The sequence below is a fragment of the Rhinopithecus bieti genome, unplaced genomic scaffold (genome assembly GCF_001698545.2).
Source record: "Rhinopithecus bieti isolate Rb0 unplaced genomic scaffold, ASM169854v2 scaffold_6907, whole genome shotgun sequence".
Taxonomy (NCBI): Eukaryota; Metazoa; Chordata; class Mammalia; order Primates; family Cercopithecidae; genus Rhinopithecus; species Rhinopithecus bieti.
This window is the reverse complement of record NW_016805647.1, coordinates 166,869-186,505: the sequence shown is the minus strand read 5'-3', so window position 1 is coordinate 186,505 and position 19,637 is coordinate 166,869. Positions and strand designations below refer to the sequence as shown.

The window sequence follows — 19,637 nt, the reverse complement described above, 5'->3', positions numbered from 1 at the left end:
TAAAAAAATAAAATAAATAAAAAAATAAAAAAATAAAAAAAAATTGTGGTAAAATATACATAACATAAAGTTTGCCATTTTAACCTTTTGTTTTTTCTTTTGCTTTTTGAGGCAGAGTCTTACTCTGTCGCTCAGGCTGGAGTATAGTGGCGCTATCTTGGCTCACTGCAACCTCTGTCTCCTGGGTTCAAGCAATTCTCCTTTCTCAGCCTCTGAGTAGTTGAGATTATAGGCGCCCGCCAGCATGCCTGGCTAATTTTTGTATTTTTAATAGAGACGGGGTTTCACCATGTTGGTCAGGCTGGTCTCTAACTCCTGACCTGGTGATCTGCCCACTTCGGCTTCCCAAAGTGTCAGGATTACAGGTGTGAGCCACTGTGCCTGGCCATTTTTAACGTTTTTAATTAAACGCTACAGTGGCATTAAGTACATTCTTGTAACTGTGCAACCATCAGCACCATCCGTCTCCAGAACCTTTACATCTTCTCATCCTTACCCATTAAACAATCACCGAGGCTTTTAAAATAGTGGTTTTTGGAGATGGCGGACAGCCCTCCTTGAGAAGCGTGGGGGAAGTTGTAAGAGAACGTGAGAGAATGTGGAACACTCTGGGGAGAAGGGGCAAGAATTTGAGAGGAGAAAGCAAGGGCCCCGGGGCAGGCAGGCTTAGCAAGTTCACCTCCGGGATGCTGCCAGGGCTCCGAGAGTCCCCTGCATGGGCCCTTTCCTTCCTTCCACAGCCACCCCAGCCCACCATCCTGGACTCGCCCTCTCTCCCTGTAAGGAAACAGTGGGCATTTTAACAATTTCGCTTCCTCCTGCCAGCAGCAGCCCACTCCTGCACCCTCTTCAGATACTTGAAGTTGGGGACAACTTCTGACGGGCGGGCCTAGTGGGTGCAGAAAGGGACTGGTCCACAGGTCTCTAAGTGTCAAACATCAAGTAGGTGTGAAGTCAGAGCCAGGAGACCAGCTTCTGGGGGGTATGGGAGGTGTTGAGTGTTGAGAGAGCAGGGTTGCATTCTCTTCTTGACCCCCTTGGGAAAGAGGTCCCCTGGGGAGCTGGAGGTGGAATCACAATTAAGTCCTCTTCTGGTCCTAGAGGTTCCCACCAGCCTTTGAAAGTCCTCGGATGTTTAGCTGGAGAAGCCTGGGGGTCGGGGTATGAGATGGTGTTTCTCAAATATTTGAGAGGCAGCCCCCTGGGAGGAGGTACCTATGCTCTGGTGGTCCCAGTGGCGGAGGTGGGGGGTGGGAGGCAAGGGGAAGTAAAAGACTAGCTGGAGAGTGAGGGGAGCCACTGAGATATGGATGTCGGGTTCATGTGTGGAGAAAGGTGAAGGACATCCTAACACCCAGCACACATCTCAGAAGCGGATGGCCTCTGAAGGAGTAAGATCGCTGTCACTGGGAGGATTCAAGTTAGGCAGCAGTTTAGTAGCCGAACACAAGAGCTCTGGAGTCAGAGAGGGCTGGGGGACATTGAGCAAGTTCCTCAATTGCTGTGTGCCTCCATTTCTTCATTTATAAAATGAGGATAGAAATGGAATCTGCTCTAGGGGTTTTGTGAGGAGTGAGATCATGATTCTGACACAGTAGCTAGCACTGAGAACACACCCAGGACAGGACAGGAGTGCATGGAGGGGATTCTTGGATGAGGCGGACAGTTAGATTAACTCCTCACTATGAGCTCCCCTGCCCTGATTTTCATGGAAGGAGTGCCCTGGGGCTCATTGTGACAATGTCCCTAGGTTATCGGAAGTGCGCCACCTGCCACCAAATGGGCAGTTTACCCGCCCCTCCCACCGCCTCCCACGGATGGGGTCTGAGGACAGTACCTTGTGATAACGCACAAGGCAGGGGTTATTTATCCCATTTTACAGATGAGGAGACTGAGGCTGAGAGGCTCCTTGGCTTTCCCAGTGTAGACGTGGGGAGGCAGGAATGAGACGAGGATTCGGGTTTCCAGAAGCCTGGTCAGGGGCCTTGACCTGTCGTGGTGGCCCTTATGGAGCCTGGCCCCTGGGCTTCCCTCTGTCAGAGTAGTTGCCTGTCTTACTAGGAAGAAGGCAGGTGCGGTCCACCAAGCAAGGTTTTTTTTTGAGATGTAGTTTCGCTCTTGTCGTCTAGGCTGGAGTACAATGGCGAGATCTCGGCTCACTGCAACCTCCACCTCCTGGATTCAAGCGATTCTCCTGCCTCAGTCAGCTTCCTGGGTATCTGAGATGACAGGCACCCACCACCACACCCAGCTAATTTTCGTATTTTTAGTAGAGACGAGGTTTCACCACATTGGCCAGGATGGGCTCGAACTCCTGACCTCAGGTGATCCATCCAGCTTGGCCTCCCAAAGTGCTGGGATTACAGGCTTGAGCCACCGCACCTGGTCACCAGGCAAGGTTTTTAAGGAAACTTTCTTTCCCTAGAACCCAAGTGTGGAGCCCCCCTTCCCTGCCTTTGCCCCACAAGGAGCCCCTGCCCAGGACTTCTTATGGACAGGGTGTAGTGGGCAGAGCACAGCAGCCTCACCCTAGCCCATGAGGCAGGACTCTGTGTGTGTGTGTGTATGTGTATGTGTGTGTGTGTATTTTTTTTTTTTTTTTTGAGATGGAGTCTCACTCTGTCGCCCAGGCTGGAGTGCAGTGGTGTGATCTTGGCTCATTGCAACCTCTGCCTCCCAGGTTCAAGCGATTCTCCTGAGGCAGGACTCTTATTATGGCCTATAGTAGATGAAGAGACTGAGACTTGGGGCACACAGCTGGTAAGGGACAGAGCTGGGATTTAAATCCGGCAGCCTGGCTTTAAAGCTTGCCTTTGTCTACCCACAGTGGAGGGGGCACAGTACCATCTCAGAATCCATTACCTCTAGCCGCGGAAGGTACCTTGGATTTAGGGGCTGCATGTATTCCTTCTGAGCCTTGGCCAGCACACCCTTAAGAGGAGCTGGCATTGCTGGGGCCCCTGCCAGCTGGAGTTGGGAACATCTCACCCCAGGCTGGCAGGCGGCTAAGGGTCCCTTGGAACATGGATTCTCAAATGTGAAACACTCTACCATGGCCTTAAACCCTCCTAGTGGGCTTTCCCAGGCTCAGCTCTGGAGATTCTGGCTGAGGAGGGCTGGGCGGAGCCTGGGAGTCTGTCGTGTAACCCCTCTGCCAGTGATTCAAATGCACACACAGGCAGGCGGGGGAACAACTGTTTACTCCTAACTGCCGGACTGTGAATGCCTGTCTCGGATTGTCTGGGGGTGTCTGGAGGGGCCTTCCAAGCCAGCGGAACTCCCGCGTCTGCTAGTTGAAGTGAATGTGCATTGCATACATTATGCTTCTGAGTTTGCTGTAGAGGTGAGCAGGCTGATAAGCTGGGCTGGGTTCCCCTGGGCCACCCTGCCTGCTGCTGGGTGCCTGCAAGATGCAAAGGGTGGGTGGACTGGCTGGTGTCTGTGCCTTCTGAGAAGCCTAGATCTCAGTCAGCACCACAAGGAAGGAGACTGAGTCAGGTTGTCAGTTCCTCATTGCTGGGAATAGTCAAGCAGAGGCAAGGGGGCTTAGTAAAGGGCTGCTCCAGGTCTGGCAGGGTTCACTGACTTGCTTCTCCAACTGTTTCTTTTTTCTTTTTCTTTTTTTTTTTTGAGACGGAGTCTCGCTCTGTTGCCCAGGCTGGAGTGCAGTGGCGTAATCTTGACTCACTGCAACCTCTGGCCCCCAGGTTCAAGCGATTCTCCTGCCTCAGCCTCCCGAGTAGCTGGGACTACAGGCGCCTGCCACTACACCTGGTTAATTTTTGTAGTTTTAGTAGGAACATGGTTTCACTATGTTGGCCAGGCTGGTCTCAAACTCCTGACCTCAGGTGATCTGCCCGCCTCGGCATCCCAAAGTACTAGGATTACAGGCATGAACCACCACGCCCGGCCCTGACTCTGTTTCTTTTCTTTTTTTTTTTTTTTGAGACGGAGTCTTGCTCTGTCGTCCGGGCTGGAGTGCAGTGGCCAGATCTCAGCTCACTGCAAGCTCCGCCTCCCGGGTTTACGCCATTCTCCTGCCTCAGCCTCCTGAGTAGCTGGGACTACAGGCGCCCGCCACCTCGCCCGGCTAGTTTTTTGTATTTTTTAGTAGAGACGGGGTTTCACCGTGTTAGCCAGGATGGTCTCGATCTCCTGACCTCGTGATCCGCCCGTCTCGGCCTCCCAAAGTGCTGGGATTACAGGCTTGAGCCACCGCGCCCGGCCTGACTCTGTTTCTTTAAACTGCATTTGTTATGTCTGTTGTATTCTGATGGAGGGAGGGGTGAATGGTGTGATGTTTGGGGGCTGCTTTAAAACACTCCAACAAGGAAAAGGAAAACAGTAGATGAAGCAAGTGTGGCAAAATCTTGATAACTGTCATATCTGGACAATGGGTATATAGAATTGATTATACTATTCTCTACATTTGTGAATATGTAAGAACGTTCCAAATTAAAATGACAAATGACTTAATTATTAGAATGTCAGAAATGCATGGTGTAAAAAACTCAACTATACAGTAGGATAGTGGGACGTCAGTCTGATCTCCTCTCCCAGGCCCCAGTCCCTTTTAGGACTAAGTCCTCTTTCCAGCCTCTTCTACAGCCTTCCAGAGGTTGACCGTGTGTATACAAGCCTATGAGTGTAAGTGTGGTTTATTATTTTATTTTTTTTTTTGACACAGGATCTTACTCTGTCACCAGACTGGAGTGCAGTGGCGTGATCTCGCTAACTGCAGCTCTGCCTCCTGGGTTCAAGCGATTCTCCTGCCTCAGCCTCCCAAGTAGCTGGAACTACAGGCATGCACCACGACGCCCAGGGAATTTTTGTATTTTTAGTAGAGACGGGGTTTCTCCATGTTAGCCAGGCTGGTCTTGAGCTCCTGACCTCAGGTGATCCATTGGCCTTGGCCTCCCAAAGTGCTGGGATTATAGGCATGACCACCTCGTCCAGCCTCAGTAGTATTATACATTTATTACTCTTATCCCTGGATACTGGGTTTCCAAGCTCACTGCATATTTCTGTGTGTGCACCTGGGTGGGTGTAACTGTTGGGACAGGATTCTGTGGTTGGAATCCATGTGACTTATTCATCACCCTAGAGACAGATACCCAGGCTGCCTCCAGCACCCACTGTCATGGTCAACACCGCTGTGGCCATCCTTGTCCACGTCCACCTCTGAACCTTGCCCCTTACTGTAGCAAGCATTTTTTCTCAGCCCACATACATCTGCCTTGGGTTTTATAATAGCTGCATGGTGTTCCTCATGTTGGATGTTCCATAGTTTAGCTAATCACCTCTCTATTGACAGACCTTTCAATCTTCTCTTTCATCATCTCACTCAAACTATGAATAGCCTTGTTCAGTTGTCAGTTTGCACACATGCAAGCACATTTTTAGGCGAAAGTCCTAGGGATGGAATTGCTGAGGCAGAGGGTCTGTGTCCTTGTCATTTGCATGGATACTGTCAGAAAAGTGTGAGAATGTCTCTTTCCCACCCATCAGCAAAGCTGTCTTCTAGCACTCAGGTTCTTTGAGACTCAGAGTGGTGGCCTGGCTGGGATAACACAGCCAGTGAGGGTTGGCACTGAGCCTGGCATGCAGGAAACCGAACCCTGGCCTTTCCAAGGCACCACTTCAGCTTCTTCATGCCCAAAGCTTCACAGAGTCTGGGACCTTCCTAGCAAGTCTATGGGCCTCAGCCTTTGGAATGTGCCCGGTAAGCAACCCCTCCAAGTGTCCGCTAGCCTAGAGCAGTGTCAGCCTTGGAGCTCGTCACGTGAAAGCCCCTGGGAGGTTGTGTCAGGCCCAGCCTCCGTAGATCCCTGACCCCTTCCCCACCCCCACCTCCCCTGCAGCGTCTTCATAAATGGCTCTGTCGGAGTTAGACATCCTTGGGAGCCCGGAGTGGGGTTGCCTGGAGACAACTGGCAACAGATCTGAGTTATTTATTTATTTATTTATTTATTTATTTATTTATTGAGATGGAGTTTCGCTCTTGTCGCCTAGGCTGGAGTGCAATGACGCGATCTCGGCTCACTGCAACCTCCATCTCCCGGGTTCAAGTGATTCTCCTGCCTCAGCCTCCCCAGTAGCTGGGACTACAGGCGCCTGCCACCATGCCTGGCTAATTTTGTATTTTAGTAGAGATGGGATTTCACCACATTGGCCAGGCTGGTCTCAAACTCCTGACCTCAGGTGATCCGCCCGCCTCAGCCTCCCAAAGTTCTGGGATTACAGGCGCGAGCCACTGTGCCTGGCCAGATCTGAGTTATTTAAAGGAGGGAGAGGGTGGGAGGGAAGGGGTGACAGCCTGTTTATTCAGGGATGGATGGTTCCGCTGCTGCAGGGTTTGGCAGCCCCCTCCCACCCCTCGTCTTTCCCAGTGTCCAGAGCCGGGGACTCTGTAGCGAGACCCAGTAGAAGGCCACTTGGAGCATCTGTCTGATGGCAGTAGGGGTTGAAGAGTCTCTGCATGCCCCAGGGGGCTCTGTACGAGTGCTGGCTCGGGGAGCGAGGAGGTGTGGGCAGAAGGACCAAGCCTCGGAGAGAAATCTTCTGATGTTGATAACCACAACTCCTATTATGAGCTTCCTCTCAGACAGCTATTCGATAAGAATTTTAAATTTATTAGTTTATTTGATCTCAAAACTCATCAAGGTTGGTATGACTATCCCCATTTTACAGATGTGGAAACTGAGACTCAGAGACATTAAGTGACTTGCCTGAGATCACACAGCTAAGTGGCAGAAACCAAATGAAAACTCACGTCTGTCTGATGCAGAAGCCAGAACAAACCTCCGTATGTTGCTAGAGATGGCAGGGCCCTTGAATGCACCCACGTCTCCCCACCCCGAGCTGACCTGGAAGGTTCTGCATCCTGCCCTGCTGTGTGCCACCAATCGTGTTTCTCCAGCACCCTGGTCCCACCCCAACCCTGCAGGAAACACAGGGTTCTGAAATGATCCGAGACTTGTCTGCTTTTCCCACAGGTCTGTGAGCACCTCGAGGGCAGGGCAGGGTCTTACTCATCTCTGTGTCCTGAGCCCAGGGTCAGGCACATAGTGGGTACTTAAAGAGCATTTCCACACGGAGCTTGGATGTTGGAGCAGCTCTCCCTCAGACAGGGGCCAGCTGTCTATCTATGGGCCCTCACTCTCTCCCCGATAGCCCTGCAGGGACCAGAAGAAATGATCCTTCTTTTTTTGTTGTGTACTTGTTTACTGTCCTCCCAGCCCACTAAAATGTCAGTTCCATGAAGGCAGGAACTTGTCTGCCTCATTCACTTCTCAGGGGATAGAACAGTCTTGGAATATAGAAGGGGCTCCATAAATGTTTGTTGACAGACTGACTGACTAATTTTTTTTTTAATTGAGACAGAGTCTTATTCTGTTGCCCAGGCTGGAGTACAGTGGCGTGATCTCAGCTCACTGCAACCTCTGCCTCCCAGTTTCAAGTGATTCTCATGCCTCAGCCTGCCATGTAGCTGGGATTATAGGGGCGTGCCACCATGCCTGGCAAATTTTTTTGTATTTTTAGTAGAGATGGGGTTTCGCCATGTTGGCCAGGCTGGTCTCGAATTCCTGACCTCAGGTGATCCACCCGCCTCAGCCTCCCAAAGTGTTGGGATTACAGGTATAAGAAACAGTACCCTGCCTGACTGACTAAATAAATGAATGAAATATATTTGTGGAATGAATGAGCCAGGATTCCTTCCTCCTTTTCTCTCTTGATCTGATGGCGCATCTCCTGAAGAACGTTCTGGAGCTAGAATCACCCTCCTGCCACATGTCCTGGGTGCTCTTCAGTCAGGCCCTTAAGTGGTCCCGTGGGGAGGGAGGGGAGCAATATCTGGTGCCTGCTCTTAGGAATCTCATTGTTCTGTGCAGCATGTTCAAACTGCAGGTCACGGGCAAAATCAGTGTATTGCCCTGCAGTCAGCAATAACAAAAAGAAATAGAATAAGATAGATTAGAGGGCCGTGCGTGGTGGCTCACACCTGTAATCCCAACACTTTGGGCGGCTGAGGCAGGTGGATCACCTGAGGTCAGGAGTTCAAGACCAGCCGGGCCAACATGGTAAAACCCTGTCTCTACTAAAAATACAAAAATTAGCTGGGCATGGTGGCGGGAACCTAGCTACTCAGGAGGCTGAGGCAGGAGAATTGCTTGAACCCAGGAGGTGGAGGCAGCAGTGAGCCGAGATTGTGCCACCGCCACTGCGCTCCAGCCTGAGACTCTGTCGAAGGAAGGAAGGGAGGGAGGGAGGGAGGGAGGGAAGGAAGCAGGATGCATCCAATGCAGTAAGGCTAAGCGTTTTTTGTGAATAACACACATTCACATATCTGTGTAGCCGGCCCCGATGTAAAATGTATTTACTTTGGGTCTTGGTAAAAAAAAAGGTTTGAATCTTGTGTGTGAATTTGGGAGTTGGGGGATGTAATCCTTAGGCTTAGACCCAAAGAAGGGTATAACCAATTAAATGAATAATCCTGCCCATAGTATGATGCCGATAACCGAACATGTATCCTGTGCCAGGCGGGGGTGCTCGGGTCCCAGTGCCTGGCAGGGAAGGGAGGGGAAGGAGTCCTGAGTGGACAGAGATCTCATGGGCAGATAGGGGAGGAGTCCAAGGCAAATTGCCTGGAGGAGGAACCTGAACTCAGGCTCCAAACACCCTTCTGCCCTGGCAGGTTCAGGGCTAGGTCATAGTGTGAGCTTGGGTGGCAACAGTAATGACAGGAACAGCTGTCATCAGTAAGTACTGGCTGAGTGCCAAGCACCTTTTATCCTCCAGACTTTCCCAGGAAGCAAGAACTGCTCTTCGCATCATTTTACAAATGAGGAGACTTGGAGCAGTGTGGTAACTTGTAGCATAGGGGTCACATGGTGGTAAAGTTGCTGTGGCTAGATCCAAGCCTAGGTCTGCCCTGCTTAAAGCCCTTGTCTTTAGGATTGCACACAGAAGGGGGCCGAAAAAATGGGAGTGCTGGATGCTGGAGATGGGGCAGTGGGCCTGGAAGGGCAGATGGCAGACAGGGGATCTGTCTGTGTGGGGACTCAGGCATCAGGGATGAGTTTGCCTGAGGCTCAGAGACCACTGGGCTCAGGGGGAAATTGCAGGCCCCAAAACTCCCACCCTGGAGGGTGCACATGATTCCTGTTCTTGGCAGTAATGCAGTTACAAGGAGCAAGGCCAGGCCAGCCCGTGTTCTGATGTTGTCCACTCCTCAGGCCCAGTGTTCCCCAGCTGTGGCAGATGTCAGGGGAGTGGGGAGTAGAGAAGAGCAGCCAGGGCCTGTTTCCCGTCTTTGATCAAGATTCATCTTTGCTGGTTTGAATCCAGCTCCTCTGCTTTCCAGCGAGTCATTTGTGCCTGTCAGGAAATAATTTTTGGTTTAAGCGCTCTCTCGAGGGAATCTGGGGTTCCCACAGCTCATGTTTCTGCCCAGGGACTGAACTTGGGAGCTCTCTCCTGAGAGCACCAGCACCTTGCTTGGGCTGATGGGGCAGTGGACGACCACAGGCAAGTCTGTGGGGGTATGAGTAACAGGTTACTTATATTCTTTGCAGCAGCAGCTCGTCTGGTTTTGGACTGTGGCAGGTGCTTTGTGTGTGTGCTACACGTAAACACACATACACCCATGCTCACTCATAAAGCCACACTCGCTCCCACTAGACACTTGCACAAACATGGATCCCTGCAAATATGAGTTCACACACGAACAACACAAGCATGATAACATGGTGTCTTGGGCGCTTGTGTGTGTGGGAGGTGGGTGCTGGCAGTGCTGGTGGAGTGCTGGGTGAGTGAGGGTCAGTCCCGACTTCTCTCCTTCCTGAGATCCTGGTCTGGGACCCATGAATCTTTTCTCAGGGGATTTTGGGCTTCTGCTCTGAGCTTCCAGATTTCTCAGGAATCTTCTGCTGCAGTTTGAGCCACTCAAATTGGCTCAACTGAGAGCTAGCTCGACTGATTCTTTCTGCCTGGGGCTGGGGAGACAGCAGAGTGCCTTCTCTTCGGTGTACCCAGGGCTGCTCTGTGGCCTTCTCTCCTTCAACATTTGGTCCTTGTTCCTCTCCCAGGCCCAGGGCGGGTCAGATCTGACTGTGAATCTTTCTTGTGGTTGCAGGAACTCTCCTAGCCCCATGGCCAGCAGATGGCCAGGGCTGCAGGACTTGCTATTCTGAGTAGGGACTTGGCAGGCCCTCTGTGGGGGCTGGTGGTGGGCTGGTGAGGCTGGGCACTGTGGTTTGGATGCAGTCTGTGGCTTGACCTCGAGGAACCTCCAAGCCCTCAGCCCCCTACCTACCAGCTGAACCCTGAGGCTGTTAGAGCCAGAAGGGTTGTGACTGCAGGCTTTCCTGAGAACATCTTGTCCTGGGCTTTTCTGCTTGGTTCAACAGGAACACCTACTGTGTGTGTGGTGAGTACAAATGAACGTATGAAGACGTGCCAGGCACTGTGCTGTGGACCAAAAGACAGGTCAGGCACAGGTAGGACATAGCTTTTGTTCTCTGGGAGCTAGAGAGGCACACAGTCGTGGATCCCAGCATCTGCCGGGCAGGGGGTGAGGTGAAGGGAAGCAAAATGTGTATATTTGTATGTGTGTATGTGCATATGTGTATGTGCTATGTTTATGTATGTATATATATGCAGGCATGCCTATATGCTGTTTATGTATGTATATATGTGTGTTGGCATACATATATGTGCACGTATGTGTATACATGTGTGCATATGCATGCACATGTATGTAAATGTGTATTTTGCATCTGCTCACACACATGCCTGCCCCTACCTTAGTCCTGGCCTAGAGGAGGGCATTATCCTGGAATGCATCCTCAGGATGGCAGGCTTCAGTTGGGGAGTCTGGCAGGGGGTGGGATGGGATACCGGGCTGTGGCAAGAAGAAGGAAACTGTGGCCCAGGATGGAGTCCTACAGTGTGCCACACATGATGCCTGGACATTACTTGCCCAGCTCACTGGCTTCTCAAACACCTCTTTGAAGGAGGATAAAGCCATCTTATGGATGCAGAAGTTGGGAATCTGAGAACTTACGTCACTTTTCCCAGACCACACAGCCAGTAAATTGTGAGCCACTTTGAGCCTAGCTCTGCTGAACTCTGAAGGTCAGGTCTGTTTCCCAAGCCCACTATGGGATTTTCTCTGCTGCTGTCGTTTTTCACACACCTTGGGTGGCGCAGGAGGAGGTATGGAGCTGAGGGCAAGTTTCCCTGGGCCTGTTTCCTCATTTGTTAAAATAGGGATCAGAAAAGTATTGACCTTACAACATCGCGAAGCACTTAAGACCTAGGTGCTCGGGACATGGTGAGACCACCACAATGGGTCATTTCTCTCAGCGCTCTCCAGCCTGACAGAGGTGGTGCCTACACTGCCTTCATTCTGGGGCAACCCCAGCTCGCCCAAATCCCGCTCCGTCCTGAAAGGGGGTGAGGCACGTGGTAACAGGTGAGAAAGAAGGATTTCCCGAGTGTGGAGCGGCAAGAGGGAGGAAGTGACTCACCAACCACAACAAAGCCCATCTCTCCGCGAGGAAGCACCAGCCAGCGAGGAGTGAACGCATGCACGTGGGTGCATTCACCCACGTGCTCGCGGGGGCGTGTGGGGCCCTCGGGGCTGGCTGCCACCTAGTGCTAGTCCGCGCGGGTGGGGTGAGGGGTGGTGGGGGGCAGGCCTATGGTGCGGGTCACTGCCTGAAACCGCATGATGGGGTGGGGGCAGAGGGACCCCTCTCCATCCAAAACTCTGCTCTGCCGTTCCCCTTTCGCCTCTGGGGGCCGAGGGGCGCGTTTTCTTAGGACCCCGGGGCGTGGGATGAGCCCCTGCTTGGGAGGACAGTCTGCTGTTTAGGGGTCCCCTTCGACACGTGGGAGGCAAAAGTCCAGGGCGCACGATCGTTTAGCTCCGGTCGCACAGCACAGCGAGGCCAGCCTGGAGCCCACGTGCTGGGCTCGGTCCCGCCGAGGCTCGGCCTGCCTGTAAAGCAGAGAGGGGCGAGGGAAGCCGGGCCAGCGGGTCTCGCCGGTAGACGGCGTCCGGGACGGGGTGTGGCGCCCAGAGCGCTGCAGCCTCTCGCAGCCAGGAGGCTGGATGTAGTGTTTGGGTGTCTTCCAGAAGGAGCCGCACCAGCGACGAGGGAAGAGGAACTGGCTTCCCGGGCAGTCTCCCCCGCCCCAAACTTTTCCTCCTCGCGGAGGGAGGGTGGGCGGGCGGAGGGAGTAAGCGCGGCCGGGGAAGGTGGGGCCCGCGTTCCGCTCGCCCAGGGGCCGCGGCTGGGGTGAGTGTGTCTTTAAAATTTCCGAGCCCCCCGCCACCTCGCGCGTCAGGGGGCGGGCGCTAGCGGGTTCGCGGCGCGGGGCGCGGACGCGTGATTTGGCGGCCCGCGCCGGATCCGCCCCTCGCGCGCTGGCCCTGGGGACGCGGGGCGCGGGGCAGCAGCTCGGCGTGCAGGGGCCGGGGCGCTCAGCTCCAGTTGCCGGTGAGTGCGGGATCCCTCTCGCGGGGCCTCGCCGGGTCCGCCTGGCCTGTCCACCTCCGGAGCCGCCTCTGCCCCCGCATGGGCTGGGGAAGTTGGGAGGAGCGAGCCGGAGCCAGAGCCCCCGCCGGACGCGCCCCGCCGCTGCCTGACTCGGCGCCCGCAGTCCGGGCGCAGCGCGCCTGCCGTAGGAGCACGGATGTCCCCCGGAGCCGCGGGCTGGCAGGTACAGACGTGTCCCGGCCTGGGGCTGGCGAGGGGCGGGCAAATCCAGAATCCCCCGGCAGCCCCCATTCCGAGGCTGCTCCAGACACCAACTCCCCATCCTCTGGGGAGGTGAGGTCCTGGGCCTTCACCCCACACTAGCTCAGTATTGGTCGCTGGGAGGCAAGAGGGACTCACAGGGAGCAGTTGCTGTGTGGTTCTGTGTGTTGAACCTTGGGCTACCCCCTCTCCCGAGTTCCCTGGGTTTGGTGTAGGCATGGGCTGGCGACAGTTCCACTTTTCATTGCCAGACCTGGGAGCACGGCCAGGAGCTAGGGTTCCCCGCAAAGTTAGGGGGAGATTGGGGAGAGGGAAGCCGCTTCATGACCGAGATGGGGTCCTGGGACTCATCGCTAGGGGGCGTGAGGCCCGCAGATCCAGGATGAGTCCAGAAGTCTCAGCGGGCACACGCTTTGATTCTTGGCCCAGTCTGGCCCTCTTCCTCTGTAGGCCTGGGTCTCTGAGGAGAGTACATTTTTCAGTTTCAGAGGGTTTTCCTGAAGGGGCAGTGACCTGTCAGAGAGAGAGTGGCCTATGGGAGACCGGCAGCACCGGGCTCCTGAAGGTGGCCGGAATGGTTGGAGCTCTTTCATGTCTCTTGGGTTGTCAGAGATGGGAGTAAAGCTTCATGGCCCCGGGAATATTCTGGGCATCGCTACTCTCCCAGCCAGAGGCCCAGGCACCAACTCCTTAGCTTCTGGGTAGAACAACCTGAACCCAGTGGCTGAGCACCTTTTAAATGCCAGGCAGGGCACTGGGCCATGCCCCTGGAGTGTGCGGGTTGGGGAGATTTGGAGGATTCTGTCCTCAGGAGGCTCAGCCTCTGGGAGGAAGACAGGACATAAACACACAAAGTTCCCCGATACAGGGTTTTGATACCAGTCCTGGACTGGTGATTGTGGAAAGCCAGGAGGCTACACACCATTAATTGCTACATGAGTAATACAGGCTGCGAGACTGCCAGGGCAGCAGAGATCCAGTTCCATGCAAGCAAGCAAATGTGCTGAAATGTTCCAGCTCCATGCCCACCCTTACTTATTACCCTGCTCCAAGGGCAGGGAGCAGCAGGGGCGCTGAGGAGGTTCTCCTGCACCCATCCCCACCCACTCCCAGGTTTGTTTGTTTCCTGCTGGTGGATTTCTGAAGTAACCCATTTGGTTTCTTGGCTTGGACTGAGCATGGGACTCTCCTAGTTGCCCTGTGGCTCCTGGGGTTTGGGATCTAGAGCCAGCCTTGTAGGAGGTTCAGAGGCAAACAGGAGGAAGTCCTCACTTCCTTTCTGAACAGCCTCCATCGCTGGGGGTTGGGGGTAGGTTGGGAGGCTGGCAGGCACTGGGTCAGTTTCCTGTGAGTGCAGACAGACCCCAGGTGGTGCATGCACCCCTCTCTCTTCCCTGGCCAGTGTTGGGGGTGGGCACAGTAGGGCCCAGGTGGCTTCAGGTGGGTGGTTCCTGGCACAGCTCTGACTTCACATCTGTGAGGCTTTGCTGTATCTGGAGCCCTGCCCCCTCCCTCACTGTCCCTGGCAGGTTTCTGTTTTTCTGGAGCACTTTGCGGAGGTGGCAGTGTGCTCATGCTCGTGGCCTTGGGTGCAGTTCTGGGAGTGGGAGTTGCTGAGCTCACCCGAAACCCTTGGCTGGCACTGTGAGAACTTGTGTGAACACACTTGCCTGCCTCAAAACAGGTGGTGCACAGACGTGGGTTACCCAGGCACCTGTGGGGGATACCCATGGGGGCAGAGACGTGAGTGCACGTGTGTGCTCAGGTTTACAGCTGCGTGGGCAGAGACATAGAGGAACTGGATGCATATGTACATGAGGATAGACACAGGAGGATGATGGGGGTGAGCAAACTACCCGGGGACTACAGACATGTGCGGGGACAGACATACATGAAGGCATCAGCGTGGGCCACATATGGCCTGCAGACACGTGTATAGAAATACACCATCGCTGGGATCTGAATCTCCCCACGTGGGAGGCAGACATGTAAGTGGACAGACATATAGGTAGACCCACCAGAGCACAGACGGGGGTGGGAACCGACATTCTTAGACATAAGACTTGGAGCCACAGGGAAGCTGCTCAAGTACCTGGGCAGAATGGAGTTGGCTGTGAGCTCCTGGGGGGCACAGACACATATGCTTGCCAGAGCCAGCTGACAGCAGAGGCCTGGAACCAGACACAGGTGGGTTCTGAGAGGTGGGCCGAGGTACGCGTTGCCTGGGTATCACCCTTTCCCTGCGTGACACAGTGCCTGGGAGTGGTCCTGTTTGGGGTGGTGATGCTACAGGTGCTCTGTGGTGGAGCTTATTACTAGACTCTCACTTTGGGGTTTGAGGACCCCCAAAAGCTCAGTCTCCTGTGTTTTCCTCTGAGAGTCATTTGGCCTTTCCACCTCTGCATTACAAGCCTGGGCTGTGCCTTAAGCGCCAGCAGGTGCTCTTTGAATTTTGATTCTCATCTTTTCTGGGTCTCCAGAGGCTTCCTGAAGTGAGGCTGTGTGGCCTGGGTGGAGTGCTCCAGCTATTCTTTGCCTACCAGACTAGAGGAGGAACTGCCTGGGGATTCTCCTGAACCCAAGCCTGCGGGTCTTTGACAGGGATGGGAGATTCCCCAGGGGAGAGAGAGAGCACATAGGGCTGCATCTGTGATGAGAGCCACTGCCTTCTGGGGCGGGCTCCTTCTCCACTAAGCCCCGGGCTTGCACAGGGAAGGGGTCCGCCACCTTGCTATGCTCAGGTCTACCTCTGCTCAACCTGGCACCTGAGAGCCAGCCCAGATTCTAGATATGGTTTGATACTAATGCACCATGTAACCTCCAGCAAGTCAGTTAATGTCTTGGTTTCCTTATCTTTAGAGTGGGGCCACTAACCTCTACCTCCTTGTGGGTTCAGTGGGAGAAAATCAGTGCAAAGTATGTGGCCCAGTGCATGGCCACATGGAGTGAGTGCTCAGTTGATGTCGGGGTGGGGGCCTTTGATTATGAGCCGTCCCCTGTGGCCAGGACTCTGTCGGGCTTCCTCAGCAGCTGGGTGCATGGCCCTGGGCCTCTGGGTGAGTCCTGGAGCAGGCTGGGTCAGGCTGGGTGGGCCAGGCACCTCTCATGTGAAAGCTGGAGGGCTTTGTCCTCAGTCTATGCCCACTAGTCCCTCCTTAGCCCTGTGGGACCTCCATACACGGGGTCAGGAAATGGCAGGCTGGGCAGGCGTATGGAAGCTTGGGCCTGCTGCCTGCTGGGCCTCTGGGAGGGGAGCCAGTGGTTTGCTAAGAATAGTCCCGAATCATGGCTCTCGCCTCCCAGAGGGCAGCCCAGCCATGTGCCACCCCTGTCTCGGGCCAAGGCACTTGCAGATGGGCTTTTTATGTTTCCTGTAACTGGTGCTCAGCACAGGATTCTGCCTGGGAGCAGCAAGCTTAGTCTGGGAGGAGGCTCTGTTTGCCTTCCGAGGCTTTTGACTGGGACCTGGGGAAAGAGAAGGTCTGGAAGCACTGGCCTTTATAATCCCTGAGTTCCTCTTCCACTCAGGGCTTTTCCTGACACATCTGCCTTGACCATCTTCCTACCTGCAAATAGACCTGTTGTGATTAAGAACACTGGCTCTGGAAAGAAACCACCCGGGTCTGAATTTCTGCTCCCTCATTAGCCGTGTGGCCCAGGGCAAGAAACTTAACCTCTCTGTGCCTCAAGTCCCTTGTGTCACAGGGTTAAGGATAACAACTCCCTTATGAGAATGTCACAAGGATGAAAGGAGGTAATTGCAGAGAGCCCCCAAGGCACTGGCTCCTAGGAAGTACTCCATAAACATTAGGTGCTTCTGTTGTTACCATGATATTATTCTCTCGGCAGAGGCCAGGGTGCTCAGCACAGGACCAGGTGGTGGGAAGGGACCAGAGTGGCATCTTGATGTGGGTTCCTGAGCTTTTTGGCCCTGGGTTCAGTATGAGGTGCAGGGGCTTCGAAGGTAGATTAAACTCAGTCCCCACCAGGAGGTGAGCGAGGTACATGCAGACGCATGTCTGGTTCTGTGATGGGGTCTGTGCTGGTTATGGTTTGAGCCGGAGGGAGGAAATGGCTGGCATGGGGGTGTGTGTGATACTTCACATGGGCTTTGAGGGATGGCCAGGAGTTTGCAAAGGGGGAGGGCAAGGCTTCCGCAGCAGAAAGAGCAGCGTGGCAGAGGTATGACAGCCTTGGGAAGCGTTTTGTATATTTCCCGTAACTGGCATGTGGGCTGGCTTTGGCTTTAAGGGGTGCGCCTGCTTGGGCTGAAGCTGAGCACTGATGAGAGAGGCAGGTGGGGTGTCTAGCTCATCTGCACACCTGTGGAAGGCAGTAGGGAACATCTTTGGGAACTGGGTGTGTCACTGCCAATGCTCTGGGCTCCTAGGGAGTTGGGGCTTTCAGAAATTCCATGAGGAGGGAGGATGTGGTGCTGCGAGGGCTGTGGGTACCCTGGGAAATGGCCAACAGGCTGGGTATGGCCCATGGGTGGGGAGAGGGGTGGGTGCCCTGAGATGACCTGGGACCCTGCCAGCTTCTGCATCCTGCTGAGCCCCAGGCCCTTCCTCTCTGCGGGCTGTGCCGGCCTCTGTCTGGCCTTCCCAGAGTGGAGGCCTGGGACGCTGGGACATTTTTTGAAGATTCTATTTAGAAAGCATAGAGGGGACTTCTCCTCCCCTTTTCCTTTTCCTGGAATGGAGAATCTCCTGAAGGAGTTAACCCCTTTCCTGCTGGTCACAGAGTGGCCCGTAGATGTGTCCCCCACTTTTTTTAGGATCACTATTTTATCGTTGCCCTTTCTGTTATGCGGGATGTGTACATCAGGTGCTGAAAGGTACAACACATTCTGCAACTGAGCGCCACCTTCCGAGACTGAACCGGCAAAGAAAGTACGCTGAACATCAGCATGTGGCTGATGTTAATAAAATAAAATAATATATATTTTATTTGTTTGTTTGTTTTTTTGAGATGAAGTCTTATTCTGTTGCCCAGGCTGGTGTGCAATGGCACGTTCCCAGCTCACTGCAACCTCTGTGTTCCAGGTTCAAGTAATTCTCGTGCCTCAGCCTCCTGAGTAGCTGAGATTACAGGTGCCCACTACCACGCCCAGCTAATTTTTGTATTTTTTTTTTTTTTTGAGACAGAGTCTCACTCTATCGCCCAGGCTGGAGTGCAGTGGCGCAATCTCGGCTCACTGCAAGGTCCACCTCCCGGGTTCACACCATTCTCCTACCTCAGCCTCCCGAGTGGCTGGGGCTACAGGCACCCGCCACCACACCCGGCTAATTGTTTTGTATTTTTAGTAGAGACAGGGTTTCACTGTGTTAGTCAGGATGGTCTCGATCTCCTGACCTTGTGATCTGCCCGCCTCGGCCTCCCAAAGTGCTGGCATTACAGGCGTGAGCCACTGTGCCTGGCCTGTAATTTTTGTGTTTTTAATAGAGATGGGGTTTCACCACATTGGCCAGGCTGGTCTCAAACTCCTGACCTCAGATGATCTGCCCATCGTGACCTCCCAAAGTGTTGGGATTACAGGCGTGAGCCACCATGCTCGGCCCCAATATTTTTCTAAAAAAAGACTAAAATGGATTTAAATTGATTAGCACTGTTAAATCACATCTAATATTTGATACTACATGGTTTAATATAGCTGAATGATGCAATGATGGAAAATGTGTTTACATCAAAGAATACAACCAAAATGAAGATAGCAAACAAAACCCATATTTTTTTTTAAACAGGAAAATACTTTTGAAGTATACATGTAACCGCCCATTCTTTTATTTTATTTTATTTTATTGTTTTTTTTTGAGATGGAGTCTCACTCTGTCACCCAGGCTGGAGTGCAGTGGCGCGATCTTGGCTCACTGCAAGCTCTGCCTCCCGGGTTCAAGAGATTCTCCTGCCTCAGCCTCCCAAGTAGCTGAGACTACAGGTGCGTGCCACCACGCCTGGCTAATTTTTGTGTTTTTAGTATAGACAGGATTTTGCCATTTTGACCAGGTTGGTCTCGAACTCCTGACCTCAGGTGATCTGCCTGCCTTGGACTCCCAAAGTGCTGGGATTACAGGCATGAGCCACTGTGCCTGGCCAAAACTGCCCATTCTTTTAAAGAAAATTCACTGCAAGCAAAGTTATCAACCTTCAGAAAATACACACATAGCATTGCTAAGCATCCCCCATTCCAATATGCATACTTGGAAAATACAAAGTTAAATTGTAAACAATAGGTGAGCTTCATATTTGTAAGAATATGGAAAGAAATCCCATTTTTAGCAGTGTCGTATAAAGAACTGTCTTTTCATGTGAAATTCATGAATTGTCCTTCTGTCGGGATCATACTTCACAAACCACCATGTTTTTGAGATGAGATTACAGTGCGAGATAGAACATCTTAGCAATGTTATCTTATTATTAAAGTTAAATTTTTTTAAACTATTTTTCAGAACACCTCCCTTAAGTATGTAGGATTCGTTTTTAAAATTCTTCCTAGAAAAAATATACAAACGAGAGGTATGTTTATTCCCTGTTATACTTCTGGAAGGCACTTCTATGGTGGAGAAAGGGCTTCTTTCTCTTCTGTTCACTGATTGTTTTTGTCCTTGGTGTGTGTTAAAATGTAAGATTTCAGGTTAGTTGTCTGAGCAGACTTTTTTGTTGTTGTTTTTGGGACAGAGTTTCGTGCTTGCTGCCCATGCTGGAGTGCAATGGTGTGATCTCAGCTCTCTGCAACCTCCACCTCCTGGGTTCAAACGATTCTCCTGCCTCAGCCTCCCAAGCAGCTGGGACTACAGGTGTGTGCCACCACACCCGGCTAATTTTTGTATTTTTTTTTTTTTGAGACAGAGTCTCGCTCTGTTGCCCGGG

General features: G+C 53.0%; 1 protein-coding gene across 7 annotated transcripts in view; it reads left to right on the top strand.

Moving 5' to 3' along the window:
• Positions 1-19,637, top strand: part of PALD1 (phosphatase domain containing paladin 1) — a 112,117-nt gene that overhangs the window by 8,044 nt on the left and 84,436 nt on the right. For 4 of the 7 annotated variants that reach the window (XM_017873138.1, XM_017873139.1, XM_017873131.1 and 1 more), the window contains exon 1: positions 12,416-12,729. The exons of 1 other annotated variant lie outside the window; for it this stretch is intronic. The gene's annotated coding sequence lies outside the window, so the exon portion shown is untranslated. Of the gene's footprint in view, positions 1-12,169; positions 12,306-12,415; positions 12,730-19,637 lie in introns of those variants that run through there. 2 more of the 7 variants (XM_017873136.1, XM_017873132.1) reach the window with 2 other exon arrangements.